At 47.6% G+C, this 13,847-nt stretch overlaps 1 protein-coding gene across 2 annotated transcripts in view; it reads right to left on the minus strand.

The window, feature by feature from the left end:
• The window catches only part of LOC309870842 (MAL-like protein), a 29,391-nt gene that overhangs the window by 6,453 nt on the left and 9,091 nt on the right, over positions 1-13,847 (minus strand). The window lies entirely within an intron of this gene.

A 13,847-nucleotide genomic window follows, 5' to 3' on the forward strand; every position in this document is an offset into this window, starting at 1 on the left:
TTCAGGTGAAGTTAGGTGGAACAAGAGGGAAATGGGGAAGGAAGCCTGGCCCTGGGAGAAGAGTAGATTTTTTTTTTTTTAAGTCAAGTGGTTAATATAGAGGTATAAATAAATAAAATTAAAAAAAAAAAAAAAAGAAGAAGACTTGACATCCTTAGTGGACCACTTCCCCTTTACCCCCAACCCCACGCCATTGTGTGGTATGTTTTCTATTGCTCCTTTTCACTATGGAATACTATTTCCTTTTCCTGGCTCCCTTTACCCACTCACAGTGCCAGCCTTGCCCTGTGGGCATTTGGTTTGGGCCCCTGGGTTATAGTATCTGACACCCTGGGCAATACCATTCCAGTTTGATTACCTCTCAGCCCTGTCCAGGCTGTTACTATCGCCTTGGTGGAGAAACCAAACCTTCCCCCCATTCTCTCTGGGCTCTGTATTTGTTTGCTTTTGTGCTGGGTTTATACCCATATGGGTCAGCCCAGGGAAAGAATTAAGTACATGTCCACATGGTAGCATGTCCAGTTAGAGGCCTGAGGGAGCACCAAGTGGTTTTGTTTTTATTAGTTTGTCTCAGACTTTCTTTCTTTTTTTCTTCCTTTTTTAAAAAAAGATTATTTATTTATTTATTTGACAGAGAGAGAGAGAGATCACAAGTAGGCAGAGAGGCAGGCAGAGAGAGAGGGGGAAGCAGGCTCCCTGCTGAGCAGAGATTTTTTTTCCCCATGCAGGGCTTGATCCCAGGACCCTGAGACCTTGGCCTCAGCCGAAGGCAGAGGCCTAACCCACTGAGCCACCCAGGCGCCCCTGTTTCAGACTTTCTAGGCTCCTCTCCTTCCTGGGTTCTCCTTAGGATGTCCCTGTGAGCCTCCTCGGTTCTTCCTCTTCTCACTCCTGGTAAATCTGTGCACCCTATTAAATCTGTGCACCTGTTCAATCTAAGCACCATATAGGCCGGCAATCCCAGGCCTTCAGTCCCACACATCCACTGGCCCACTTGGAAGTCTCCATTCAGATATTCCACTGCAGGGGCCAACCATACTCTGACAGGACCCTGAGGGTGAAGGCCTTATTAAATTTTGCACCCTGAGCACCTCATTTGCCCCTCAAGCTCCTCAAATGCAAAAATTACAAAATCTGAACTCATTGCCACTCCCCAAATCCCTCAGAACCTATTCTCCGCAGCACCTTCTGAAAATGACCCTTCTGAGGGAGAGAGTGACGGGATTGGGAATGAGTGTACTGAGCCCTCCAAAGACAATGGTAAAGTTCTATTTCTTAGATGGCACAGTGGGTAATTTTTTCTTTTATAAAGCAACAAAATAATTTTGGGGGGAAAAAGAGAGAGAGAATGTTTTGGACTATGAGAACATTGGAGATTTGGAATAATGGGGAGAGGGAGCCCCCTCGGTGTGGAGGAATCACACTACCAGATTTTAAAACTTTCTGTAAAGTTACAGTAATCAAAAGAGTTGTGAGTATAGGTGGCTCACATTTCTGCCCATCTCTGGAGATAGCCCATCCCCTTCCCCAGTTCTGTTGATTTTAGAAGCAGACTTTTTATATCTATAATATCTATCTGTTGGGATTTTGGGTTAAATCTATAGATCAGTTTGGGGGGAGAATTGACATCTCTACTATGATGAGTTTTTCAATCCATGAACATGGTATGCTTCTCCAATAATTGAGATGTTCTTTGACTTCTTTTATCAATATTTTGTTCTTTTTAGCATACAGATACTATACACACTTCCTATATGTATGCCTAAATATTTTGTTTTGGGAAGCTATTGTCAATAGTATCGTTTTTTACAAATTTCATTTCCTAATTGTTCAATACCAGTAGATAGAAACATGATCAATTTTTGTGTATTAATATTGTATCTTACAACTTGCTAAACTCACTTATCAGTTCAAGAAGGGTTTTTTGTTGTTGTGGTGGTGGTGGTTGTCATTTGGCATATTCCTTGGGATTTTTATGTATCTCATTAGGTCTTAATTTTTTATGATTATAGATAAGATTGAGTTTACTGGGGCACCTGGGCGGCTCAGTGGGTTAAAGCCTCTGCCTTCATCTCAGGTCGTGATCCTAGGGTCCTAGGATCGAGCACCACATCAGGCTCTCTGCTCAGTGGGGAGCCTTCTTCCCCCCGCCCCCCGCCTGCCTCTCTGCCTGCTTGTGATCTCTGTCAAATAAATAAATAAAATCTTTTGAAAAAAAGATTGAGTTTACTTTCATGTTTTTTTATCTTCTGTAAAATTTTAAGCTGTTTTTTGTTGGTTACAAATTTCTTGTGGGTTTGCCTCTTTCTTACGGATTCAGAGTAATTTTTTCTCATAGTGTGGATCTTGTTGACTGTTAAAATTATTGCAAATATATTCCTTCAGGATGTGTCTCACACATATAATGATTCCTTTTGATGAAATGAGTTCTAAATTTTATTTATTTATTTATTGAAAAGATTTTGTTTATTTGACACACATACACGCACACACACAGATCACAAGTAGGCAGAGAGGCAGGCAGAGAGAGAGGAAGGGAAGCAGGCTCTTCACCAAGCCAAGATCCTGATGTGGGGCTTGATCCCAGGACCCTGGGATCATGACCTGAGCCAAAGGCAGAGGCTTTAACCCACTGAACCACCCAGGCGCCCCGAGTACTTAATTTTAATGTAACTGAATATGTTCATCTTTTCCTTTATAGACGGATTCCATACAGATGGAATTTAAGAAATCTTTCCCTGCTTTGAGTCATGAAGATATTCTTGTATCTCAGATATTCCTCCTGGGATTACTTTTTTTCTTCCTGAAGTATAATCATTAGTAGTTTCTTTAGGAAAGGTTAGTTGGTAGTATTCAGTTTGTCATAAAAATGTTATTTTTGCCCTGATCATTGTTTTCTCTCAGCACTTTTAAGATATTTTCCCACTGTGTTCTACAACCTTCTGTATTATTCCATTGTTCCAGCTGCCATTGTTCCTGCTGCTCTTCTGGAGGAATCTGCCTTTGGTATCTGGTTGCTTTGGGAGTCTTCTGTCTTTGGTGTTCCGCAGTTTGTGCAATAGTTATATCATGTATTGAAGTGTGGGTGTCTTTATATTAATTTTTCTTGGTATCAATTTCATATTCAATAGCTGATAATTCCATTTCCTCGGTCTTGGTATTTCTTCTGCAGTTTTGAATGACTGTGGAGGAGGCTTATTTCTGAATGATGCTGATGAAACAAGTCCACACAACTTCTGTCTAGCTCAGCTGAAAGATATGCAATGTTCGGTTCTGATTTTCATAACATATCCCTGGCTTTATGGGACTAGCACTTCTCATCTTACAAATAAACAATACATAGACAGAGATATGACAAACGTCCCCTGTGAGGCTTCTACTACTGTTGTCCTGGAGAGGAAAAGCACTTTTGAATTTATAGAAATTTCGTAGTTTCTTAAGAAGAGAAAAGGAACAGGAGATGAAGAGCCAAACTCGACTAAGAGGGGGACAACAAAGCTCTTACTGGGCTGGACAACAACACCGGAAGCTTGAACTCCAATTAAATCACAAGCTCCGGGAGCACATTTCCCCAGATTTATTTTATTTCATTTATTTTTTAAAGATTTATTGTTGTTTTTGTTTATTTATTTGAAAGAGAAAGAATGAGAGAGAGAGAGAGCGAGTGCATGAGAGGTCAGCAGGAGAAGCAGACTTCCCACCGAGCAGGGAGCCTGATGTGGGACTCGATCCCAGGACTCCAGGATTATGATCTGAGCCAAAGGCAGCTGCTGCACCAACTGAGCTGCCTAGGCGCCCTATTTCAAGAGAGAGTGAGAGAGAGTGAGAGCATGAGCTGGGTTCAGGAGTTAGAGACAGAGGGAGAGGGAGAGAGAGAATCCTAAGCAGGCTCCACACCCAGTGTGGGATGCCCATTGACATGGGGCTTGATCTCATGACCCTGAGATTATGACTTGAGCTGAAATCAAGAGTGGATGCTTAACCACCCAGGTGCCCACACATTTCCTCAGATCTTAATAATCCGGAAATTTTGGAAATCTTAGGTTGGGCCTGGGACTGCCTGTGAGTGAGTTGGCAGCTTGCTCTAAAGAGTGGTTGTTAAAGGACAGCTTCTGTCCTGCCCCCGCTGCCCCCAGCCGGAACTGGGTTCTTTCATATTGATCTCAGTGACAGGGGCTGCACCTGCCAAGCATCCTCCCTACCCACACTTGGGACTTGCATAAAATTGCCGGCGCACTGTCAACACCCAAACAGTGCTGGCTCTTCGTGCGAATGGTATTTGGGATTTAGTGACTGCACCAGAACTTGTAAAATTTGGGGCTCACACCAGACCTCCGAGGGCAGAGAATGCTCTGGGCCGTTCTCCACTACACGCCAGGTGCCTAGCATGGGGTCTGAACCAAAGTGGGTGGGGATGGAGTCAAAGAACATTCTTTAGAAGGAATCCCTGGTGACATCACCACCGCCTCACCAGGTGCTTTACAGCTGCATATCTTTCAGGCTCAAATGGCCTCATTTAGTCTCCATGGCAATTCTAACTCGCTTGAGCTTTTTGAGACCAGAGAGCAGCCACTTGATTCCTGCCCCCGATCACTGCCAGTTCACCTCTGCTAGACCTGGGGGGTGGGCCAGGGGGCTCAGGGCCACTGTGCTTGTCAGTGCCTGCAGAGGGGTCCGCCCCCGCCCCCCTCCTACCATCAGAGGCTGCCCTGGGCAGACATTGCCAAATGTACACTATTTACACATCGGTGCTAAATTCTCACCACAGGGTGTGAGGTGATGCGATACTGGAGGGCCCCGAGCCTGAGGTCACACAGGACATGAGGTAGGACAGCTCTGGACCTCTTCTCACAACAGAGCTCCCTCCTAGGGGCGGTGGCCTGTGAGCATTTGGGTATCTACTCAAATTGCATGAGAATTTTCTGAAATGGCTTTAGTGTTGCATAATCCACGTGACACAGAGGAATGTTATTTTTTTAATTTCCACACCCTCTACCTTCTGGACAGAAGGAGGGACCAGGGCCAAGGATAAACTCCAGGTAAATTTAAACCCAGTTTTTGTTATCTCATTTCTGCCCCGAGCAGTCTAGGTTGGATTCTTTTAAAGGTAAGGCAGTTTCAAGTTGTTGTCTTTATTTATTTATTTTTTTGCTCTTATTTAGCTTTCCAAATTTCCTTGGCAGGCTAAACTGCTTTTTTATTTTGACCTTCAGTTTGTATTTCCCAAGAGCAGGAGAGATTTTGAGATGTTTGGGGCTGGCCCTCAAACTGGAAGAATGGTTGATTGTAGTAAGATATCGGGATCAAGCGGATTCCAAGAGCAGCTTTGTTCAGAACCCGTTTCTTTCTTTCTTTCTTTCTTTCTTTCTTTCTTTCTTTCTTTCTTTCTTTCTTTTTTTTAAACAGAAGCTTATGTCTTTTTTTTTTTTAAAGATTTTATTTATTTATTTGTCAGAGAGAGAGAGAGTGAGAGCAAGCACAGGCAGACAGAATGGCAGGCAGAGGCAGAGGGAGAAGCAGGCTCCCCGCGGAGCAAGGAGCCCGATGTGGGACTCGATTCCAGGACGCTGGGATCATGACCCGAGCCGAAGGCAGCTGCTTAACCAACTGAGCCACCCAGGCGTCCCTCTTTCTTTCTTTTTAAAGATTTTATTTATTTATTTGAGAGAGACACACAGTGAGAGAGGGAACACAAGCAGGGGAAGTGGGAGAGGGGGAAGCAGGCTTCCCTCGGATCAGGGAGCCCGATGGGGGGCTCGATCCCAGGACCCTGGGATCATGTCCTGAGCTGAAGGCAGACGCTTAATGACTGAGCCACCCAGGCGCCCCTCAGAACCTGTTTCTTATGAACAAACACAGATCAGTTGTCTATACATTGTCCAAAGGCTGACTCAAAATTTGAAGAGATCTGTTCAGGTAGGATGGAGCTTAACATTTGGTTTGGCCACTGATTCTTCCCTGGAGCAATGGCGAACAGCTCCTTGGGTGTGGAGAGCTGGTTAAAGCACTAGGATACAGGAGTGGAGCAGCAGTGTCGAGACAGTGTTCTGGGAGAAATGCTGATTCCAGGGCTGGGGCAGAGAAGTTCAACCCAAGCATCTTACCACACCAGACAGTGAGAGAACTTTTAAAGGTACCCAGGGTTAGGTCAGGAGGATTCAGAAGGCTCTTGCTGACCAAAGATGGGACAATAGAACTTCAAATAAGGAGGACAGCCATGGATCGAAATGTAGCAATGAAGTTGAAATCCATGGGTTGAAAACGATACTTCGAGAAAAGCGCAGTTTGGGTTACTTTTGGGGTGGGCGGATGCTTATTATTTTGGAAGGCAGCTGTGCTCATCATTATACCACCAGCGCTTATTACTATGCAAACTGCTTCACTAGGAAAAGAATCAACATATGGGGTAGGGGTAAGGAGATTCTGAAAGACTTGTGTACCTGGGGCTTCCCCTCAGAGCTGTGCTTTGAGTCCTGTCACTCCCGGACTCTTTGAGAAATCCCTGGGGTCTGGATCCTGCCCCAGAGATTCTGCCTGAGCCGGTGAGAGAGATTGCCTTTTTAAAAGTTCCCCAGAGGGTGCAGTTTGGTCTGAGAACCCCTGGAGCTTGTCTCTTTGTTTCCCATCCTACCCACTGGTTGATGTGGCTGGGCATGCAGTCCCGTTCCTCCCTCTGGGTTCTGATTCCAGCTCTGCCTGCTGGGCGGGTTACTTGACTCATCAGTACCTCCATGTCGCAGTGCACCCAGCAGAACGAGGTAGGGATCACCGCTTTCATGTGATTCTTATGAGAACTAGCTAAGTCCTCCTGGCACACAGAGAGTCTGGGGTAACCACTGTTGACCATGTTAGCCATAACCATATGGAACAGTACAGAAGACAGGAGAGAATGTTCCCCAACAAAGACTCAGAGGAGGGAATGTCCAAGGCCCGTCTTCCTGAGGTAAGGGAAGTTTGCTTCTGGGAGAGCTGGGAGACCGATCAGCTGGGTGAGCGAGAGAACATTCAGGGGCTCAGATCCTTCTGAGGGGTTGATGAAAGTTTTGGTCACCTAGAAAGATCTACCTATGTACATGCATGATTTTTATCTACAGATCTGGGGACTCCCAGTCCCTCAAAGCCCCCCGTATAGCTCCCAGGTTGAAATCCATTGCCATCTCCAGGTTAAGTAAGAGTGCCATCAGCTGCTGTATTATTTTGACAGTATCAATCAAAACACAAAACACACATATTGTGTGATCCAATAATTTCACTTTTTGGAATCTGTCCTATAAATAACACACAGGAACAAAATGATAAATGTACAACATCGTTTATTGGAGCCTTGCTGGTTATAGAAAAGATAAGATACATTCTAAATATTCAACCAGAGAGGACCAGTCAAAGCAATTATGTCTGTCCAGTGGAACACTTGGCAGCCTTCAAAAAGAATGAAAAAAAAAAATCCTTGTATACCAAATGGAACAAACTCAAGAACGGTATAAGGCTCAGACCAGTGTGCCCAATGTGCTATGATTTATGTAGATAAAGGAGAAAATGTGTGTGTGTGTGTGTGTGCGCGCGCGCGCGCTTTTGTTTACAGATGCACAGACAATTTCCAGATTGACACCCAATACACCAATCATGTCCCAGGCTCCCGGGAGAAGTGCTCGACGGGGTTTTGAGTTTTTAAATGAATCACCCCCCCCCCCCCCCCCGTGTTTACATCTACGAAGATAGAAGATGCTGTGCTGGATGTTGGAGGCTGGCTTCAAAGGTCAGGACTTTTTAATGGGAGAGTCAGGAGAACCACCGGTTCTTTGGGGAGGATGGCTCTGTCCACCCGGATGGAGCAGCTGGGAGCTGAGGCCTCCGATGTTCAGGGCAGAGGTATGTCATGCCCTGAGAGGTTCTAGAGAAAGACGCTGTCCTCGACATGACCCCATGTGAAAGGCCAAGCAAGGTCAAAAGGAGGCCTGGTCTCTGATGGGCACAGCCCAGGCTCCTGGCTGGGGCAGGGCGGTGTGGGCTCAGGCGGAGCAGGTCAGGGGCTGGGAGCCTGGGAGGAGCACCAGGGCGATACCCCGGTGGCAGGTTTTTCTGCATAGCTGGGCAGTATCTCAGCATGGCAGAGTTCCCCACCAGCGCCGCTGTCCTCTTCTTGCCACCTGTCTTCCCTGGAACTTGGAGGAATGCCAGGCTCTCTCACAAAGCCTCTGAAACTTCTGGCTGGGAGGGAAAGGCCCAAATCGGGACGGTGAGGTCTAGGAGGTCCGAGGTATCAAGCGATGTTCTGGCCTTGCCCATGGTGGGACTCCCTGAAGACTCCTTTGGGATGAAGGACTCCATAGTGCCTTACACTCAGGAACCCTTGGCTCATGAGATATAAGTGCAGTGTCTCTTGGCCATCGTAGACCTCTCTTTTAGAAAATTGTATAAAATACGCAGAACGAGCTTTACCATCTTCACCATTTTTTTTTTTTTTTGGTCATCTTAACCATGTTTAAGTGTATAGTTCAATGGTATTGATTCCCAGGATTGTGTGGCTGTCACCACCATTCATGTCCAGAATGCTTTCCATCTTGCACAACTGAAAACTGCGCCCATCGCACATTCGCTCGCCACGTCTCCCCTTTCCCCCAGTCCCTGTCTTTCTTATTTATTTATTTATGTATTTATGTATTATTTAGTTTTTTGTAAGTAGGTTCCTCAAAGCATGGAGCCCAAAGTGGGGCTCCATCTCATATCCCTGAGATCAACACCTAAGCTAATACCAGGAGTCAGATGCTTCACTGATGGCGTCATCCACGTGCTCCCCTGTCCCAATCTTTGGTCTCTGTGAATTTGTTCGCTCTAAGTAGATCCCGTGAGTGGAACCGTATAGGATTTGTCTTCTTGAGACTGGCTCATTTCACTGAACAGAATATCCTCAAGGTTCATTCATGTTGCGGTCTGTGTCAGACTGAATGATGTTCCTTTACGTGAATATACCACATATCTGTTTTCCTTAGCCATTCATCCATTGATGGATGCATGGGCTGCTTCCACTTTTTGGCTGTTGTGAATAGTGCTGCTAAGAACTTGAAGGTTACGGTACGGTATAGTGATGAACATAGCATAATAATAATAATAATGATAATAAGTAATGAAAAAATAAAAGGGAAACACAAGACAAAACCCATCCTGGGACTGTGCTTTGGACCCCACAAAATACACCTTCAAACAGATACCCCCCCTTGTTTGTGCCACTGTGGCTGGAGACAGAGTCCCTTGGGAGTGTGACATCATCAACTCAAAATGCCTCAACCCCACGGCGGTTTTAATGACTCCAACATGGCAGTTTTAATGACTCCAACATGGCAGTTTTAATGACTCCAACCAAAACCATATGACAGGAGGTAGAGCTGTTACTAGTTGTCAATGGGAAGATTGTAAATTGGTTGTAAAAATAATTGTAACAGTAAAGGAATTTTCTGTTATGTTACCTTCCCTCTTAAGCCCTGTGTTTAGGCATACATATTTTCTATAAAGGTATAAAGCATGATGAACATAAGTTTTGTATTCTACTTTTAATATTTTGTATTTTGCTACAGGGCTTCATAATAAAACTGATTCTTGTTACTCAAGATAGTTCTACAGAGTTGGCCTGAACACTGAATCCATGAACACCAGACCCTTGCTCCCAAGGTAAAGAGGAATTAAGGTTCCTGCAAACCTTTGGCCACAGTATTTTCAACAACTGATTAACACATACCTTTATTTTAGGTGTGTTTCTGTTTAAAGACACCTCATTTAATATATAGTGTTGATTCACTAACCCTGGATTCTTGGCCAACAGCACTATACACTCAACGAACGTGTGTTTTCGCTGAAAGGCAAATAAATCACAACCTTCCCAAGCTGAAACACTAGGTCTAACTTCAGCACTAACTTAGGAGCTATTTTAAAAAGCAAAATCACCAACAAAAAGCCCCAAAATACGAAAGACGTGGCAGCAGATAAACTTTGAAAAGGACACTTGTTTGCAGTGTGAGAGCAGAAACAGTGAGAGAGTCAACTGGTTCGGCTTCAAGTGGGAGCACGCACATCAGACAACCCAGACTTCTTGCTGCTCTGCACACAAAAGCACAGTGAGTACTGATTTGCGGGCTGCAAAGAAATTTTAGTGACTAGGTAGATTTGCAAATAGAGAATCTGTGAGTAATGAGGATTGACTATACATTTTTCTTTTAGAGAGAGAAAGCACGAGTTGGGGTGGAGGGGCAGAGAGAGAGAGAGAGAATCTCAAGCAGACTCCCCACTGGTCACAGACCCTGACTTAGGGCTCGGTCCCAGGACCCTAAGATCATGACCTGAGCTGAAATCAGGAGTTGGACGCTTAACTGACTGAGCCACCCAGGCGCCCCAAGGATTGATCGCACTTTCCAAGCCACAGTTACATTCCATCAAGTCAGTAAACATCATGTACCCTGTTAGGCCCCTGTCTCTAGCTTTCCCCAACATAGACGATGCCCCAGTGAATAATGTTGCAGAGATGGTTATCTCCATTTAAATTGTGTCCTCAAACTCCCCAACTGGGCTTACTGGTAGGAGATATAGGAAGGAACGGGGTATAGGTGGTGACTTTCTGACATTCACTAGGCTTTTTACTTGCCCTGGCTGGGACACTTGTGTGACTTCGTCCAGCTCTTCCAGGGGGACGCCTTTGGGGGACCTCTGGGAAAGGGATCTTTCTGCCTCAGGAGACCCAGATGAGATAGTCCCCATTCTCACTCTGGCCATTGCTGTGCCTGGTAGTAGGCCTGGAACTATGAAATGGAAGAGGAGAGAGGTGGCGAGAAAAAGCCTGGGTCCCGGGGACACAGCTCTGCCGCGGAAAAATCAGTGCTGAGGTACAGCTGGCGGGCTCTGACTTCCTAGCACGTGACATAGTCCCCCTCCCTTCTGTCCCAGCCAGCTGGAGCCAGTGACAGCCCTTGTCACAGCACTGCTAGGGACCAGCTGGGACCCAGAACCCCACCCCTCTTCGAACACCTCACTGGCTCCCGGTGCCCCTCAGACCAAACTCTGGGCCGCGGCCCTGCAAGCCCAGCCTGCCTCACCCTCTCCTTCTGGGCAGGTCTTCCTGAGCCTCGGTTGGCATCCCCAGCCCTGGGGCTTCCCAGCGTGGGCTGAGATTCACTCGTGGGTGGTGAAATCCATTTAGTTAGCAACAGCATTAAAAGATTAAGTAGACTAGATTAGCAAACTGGAGTACATTGCCCATGGGAAAGGGAAACAGTGTCCTGAATCTGTTGTTTCAACACACACACACACACACACACACACACACACACACGTGAGTACCGGGTTTTGCCATGAAAATCTCTCTTCTGTGGGCCACAGTCGGTGTGTGGAGACCTTTGCTCCAGAACGCCTTGCTTCCTCTAGTCAAGGGCCTCTGCCTGTGCTAGTGTGCACCCCCGTCCCCGTCCTTTCCTCCAGGGCTCTGTCCCTGGGGCTGAAGACAGCCTGGCTGCTGCAGCAGAAGCCCCCCAGGGACCTGAGGCCACAGTGGGGCCTGTGTGGGGAATGGGCAGTGGGCAGTGGGAGCCTGGGTCAGGAAGGGAGCAGAAACGCTGCTGACAGCACAGGGACAGGGACATGAAGTGTCCCATATCTGCAGTGACAGAAACTCAGTGTGGAGGAGCTGGGGCCCTCACAGCTGGGTGGTGCTGGCCTCCTCTAGGGCGCCTCGGGAGCCAGGCGCTCCTGGGCCCCTTGACCGGCGGCGGGCCTCGGTGCAGTCAGCTTGGAGACCCTAGCGCCCACGCGGCTGCTGTCCACAGCCCACGAAGTGGCTCCCAGGACTGAACCTGGGGCCTGGCAGCCTGTGAAGCTTCTGGACAAGAATCCTTCCCTCCTTCATACAGGGAAGGAAACCTGTTCTGAGAGGCCAAGGGACCTACCCAGTTACCCGTGGGAGCGCGCCAGGCCTGGACTGGACTCCTGTACCCGTACACATCTAGCATTGTATGAGAGTTCAATGCTCCCTAATTTCACCTAGGACACTTCCAAACACTGAGTCACTACATCCTGATTCAGAATGAGAATTTTCTCTGTGGCTTTAAGGTTAGCAGGAAATTGTGGCCCAGGCCCCCTGGCCTCCGGTGAGGGCCCGTGTCTTATCCGGTCCACTCCAGGAACAATAGTGCTGGCCAGAGCTCCGTCCACCATCGCTCCTGGCAGAAGGAGACCTATAAGGAGCCCTTGGTACCTATAAGTGCTCTCAGGACAGGGCTGGCCGCAGGCCAGGGAAAGGCTGTGCCTACCTTGGGGTTTGTGCTTGGGAGAGGCAGGATGCCAAGGCCCAGGAGGGGCTGGTGAGTCAGCGGGGCCTCCTCTGCCTTCCTCCCCTCCCTCCTGGCTTCCTCCCCCAGGACCGCGCCCACCCATTTAGACCTCAGTACCCCCACGGACCCAGCTTTTTATTGACTGAGCAGTACAGATTTACAGAAAGCATGATAATAAAAACATTCTTATCCATCCAAAGTCTAAAGAGCTTTTTCCTTCTTATCTCTTAAGACAAAACAAAACAAAACTAAGACTTTTTAGGGCAAAAATGTTTCTACTTTTTTTTTTTTAAACTTGTGTACCTTCAACAAGTTAGAAAGTAGAGATAAAAGATGAAAAAGCAGATAAATGCATCCCACTCCCCAGTCCCCATGGTGGCCTGGTGGACAGGCTCCCTCCCACCATGGTCTCTTTCTCCTTGGTTTCCACGATGGTTATTAACCTCGTGTTCCTTCACATGTTTCCAGAAGGTTGCTGGATGAACCCAAGAGTTGGGCTCAGGGGAGGTTCCCCACCTCCTGCTTCCCTCAGGAACCCACAGACATTTGGCAACCAATGGCTATGACCCTGAACTTTGTCAGGCACTGAGGACCCAAGGAGATGACCATTCATTCATCTAGTCCTCACTGACTCCTGCTCAGCTCCTCCTCCCCCACTTGTCTATGACCAGACCTTTCAGGGCAGGACGTAGACCAGGATCACCTCCTCCAGGAAGCCATTCTTGACTGCGAAGTCCCCAGTGCACCTCTTGCTGATCTCCCTCATGGTTACTTTCTTTCTCCTCTACCTTCTCCCCAGGCCCCAAGCTCCTGGATGGACTCTGCCCTGTGGTTTTTGTGTCCCCTGTGTAGGGCACAGAGCCTGGCACAGAGTGGGTGGTCTGTACATGCTGCTGGCTTGAGGCGGCGGCGGGAGGTGGGCTGCTGGACCCTCCACTCCCTAGCCGCTCAGTCTCGTCGTCTGTCTGGGCCTGATTCCCATGCAGGTGGCACCAGCTGACTACTTCAGGGCCTGCCACTGTGTCTCAACCACAGACGGGCATTTTCTGCCAGGAGCCGGGACAGAATGGAGACAAACACTCATTTGTTTCATTTCCTCCCATTTCCTGCTCCATTACCTCACAGGCTCGAGAAATTCTCCAGATTGGCTGCATCTTCCCTCAGAGAAGGGAGAGGATTCCCTGGGAGGTTTTCCTACCCCTTTGCCTTCTCCCCTGGCGTGTAGGAAGGACTAGGCAAACATGTGCTGTCAGTGAGGGTGGTGTTCCACTAGGCACACCCCCCCCCACATCCATCCAGCATCCGGTGGGCCAAGAGAGGGTACAGATGGGCATGGTGGGCGGGGGCGGGGACTGTGAGCAGCACAGAAGCAGAAAAGCAAAGCTCAGAGAATCCCTCTGGGGAGAGGAGCTGAGGCGGTCTTCCTTGATATACGTCAGAAGACTCTGGATTCCCAAATCTAGGGTATCTGGGCCCACTCTCTGACCCACGTGGAACCTTCTAGGTATAGCTTGAGGCAGGAGAGTGGGCCCAAGA

This window comes from Mustela nivalis, assembly GCF_964662115.1.
Source record: "Mustela nivalis genome assembly, chromosome: 8".
Lineage (NCBI taxonomy): Eukaryota > Metazoa > Chordata > Mammalia > Carnivora > Mustelidae > Mustela > Mustela nivalis.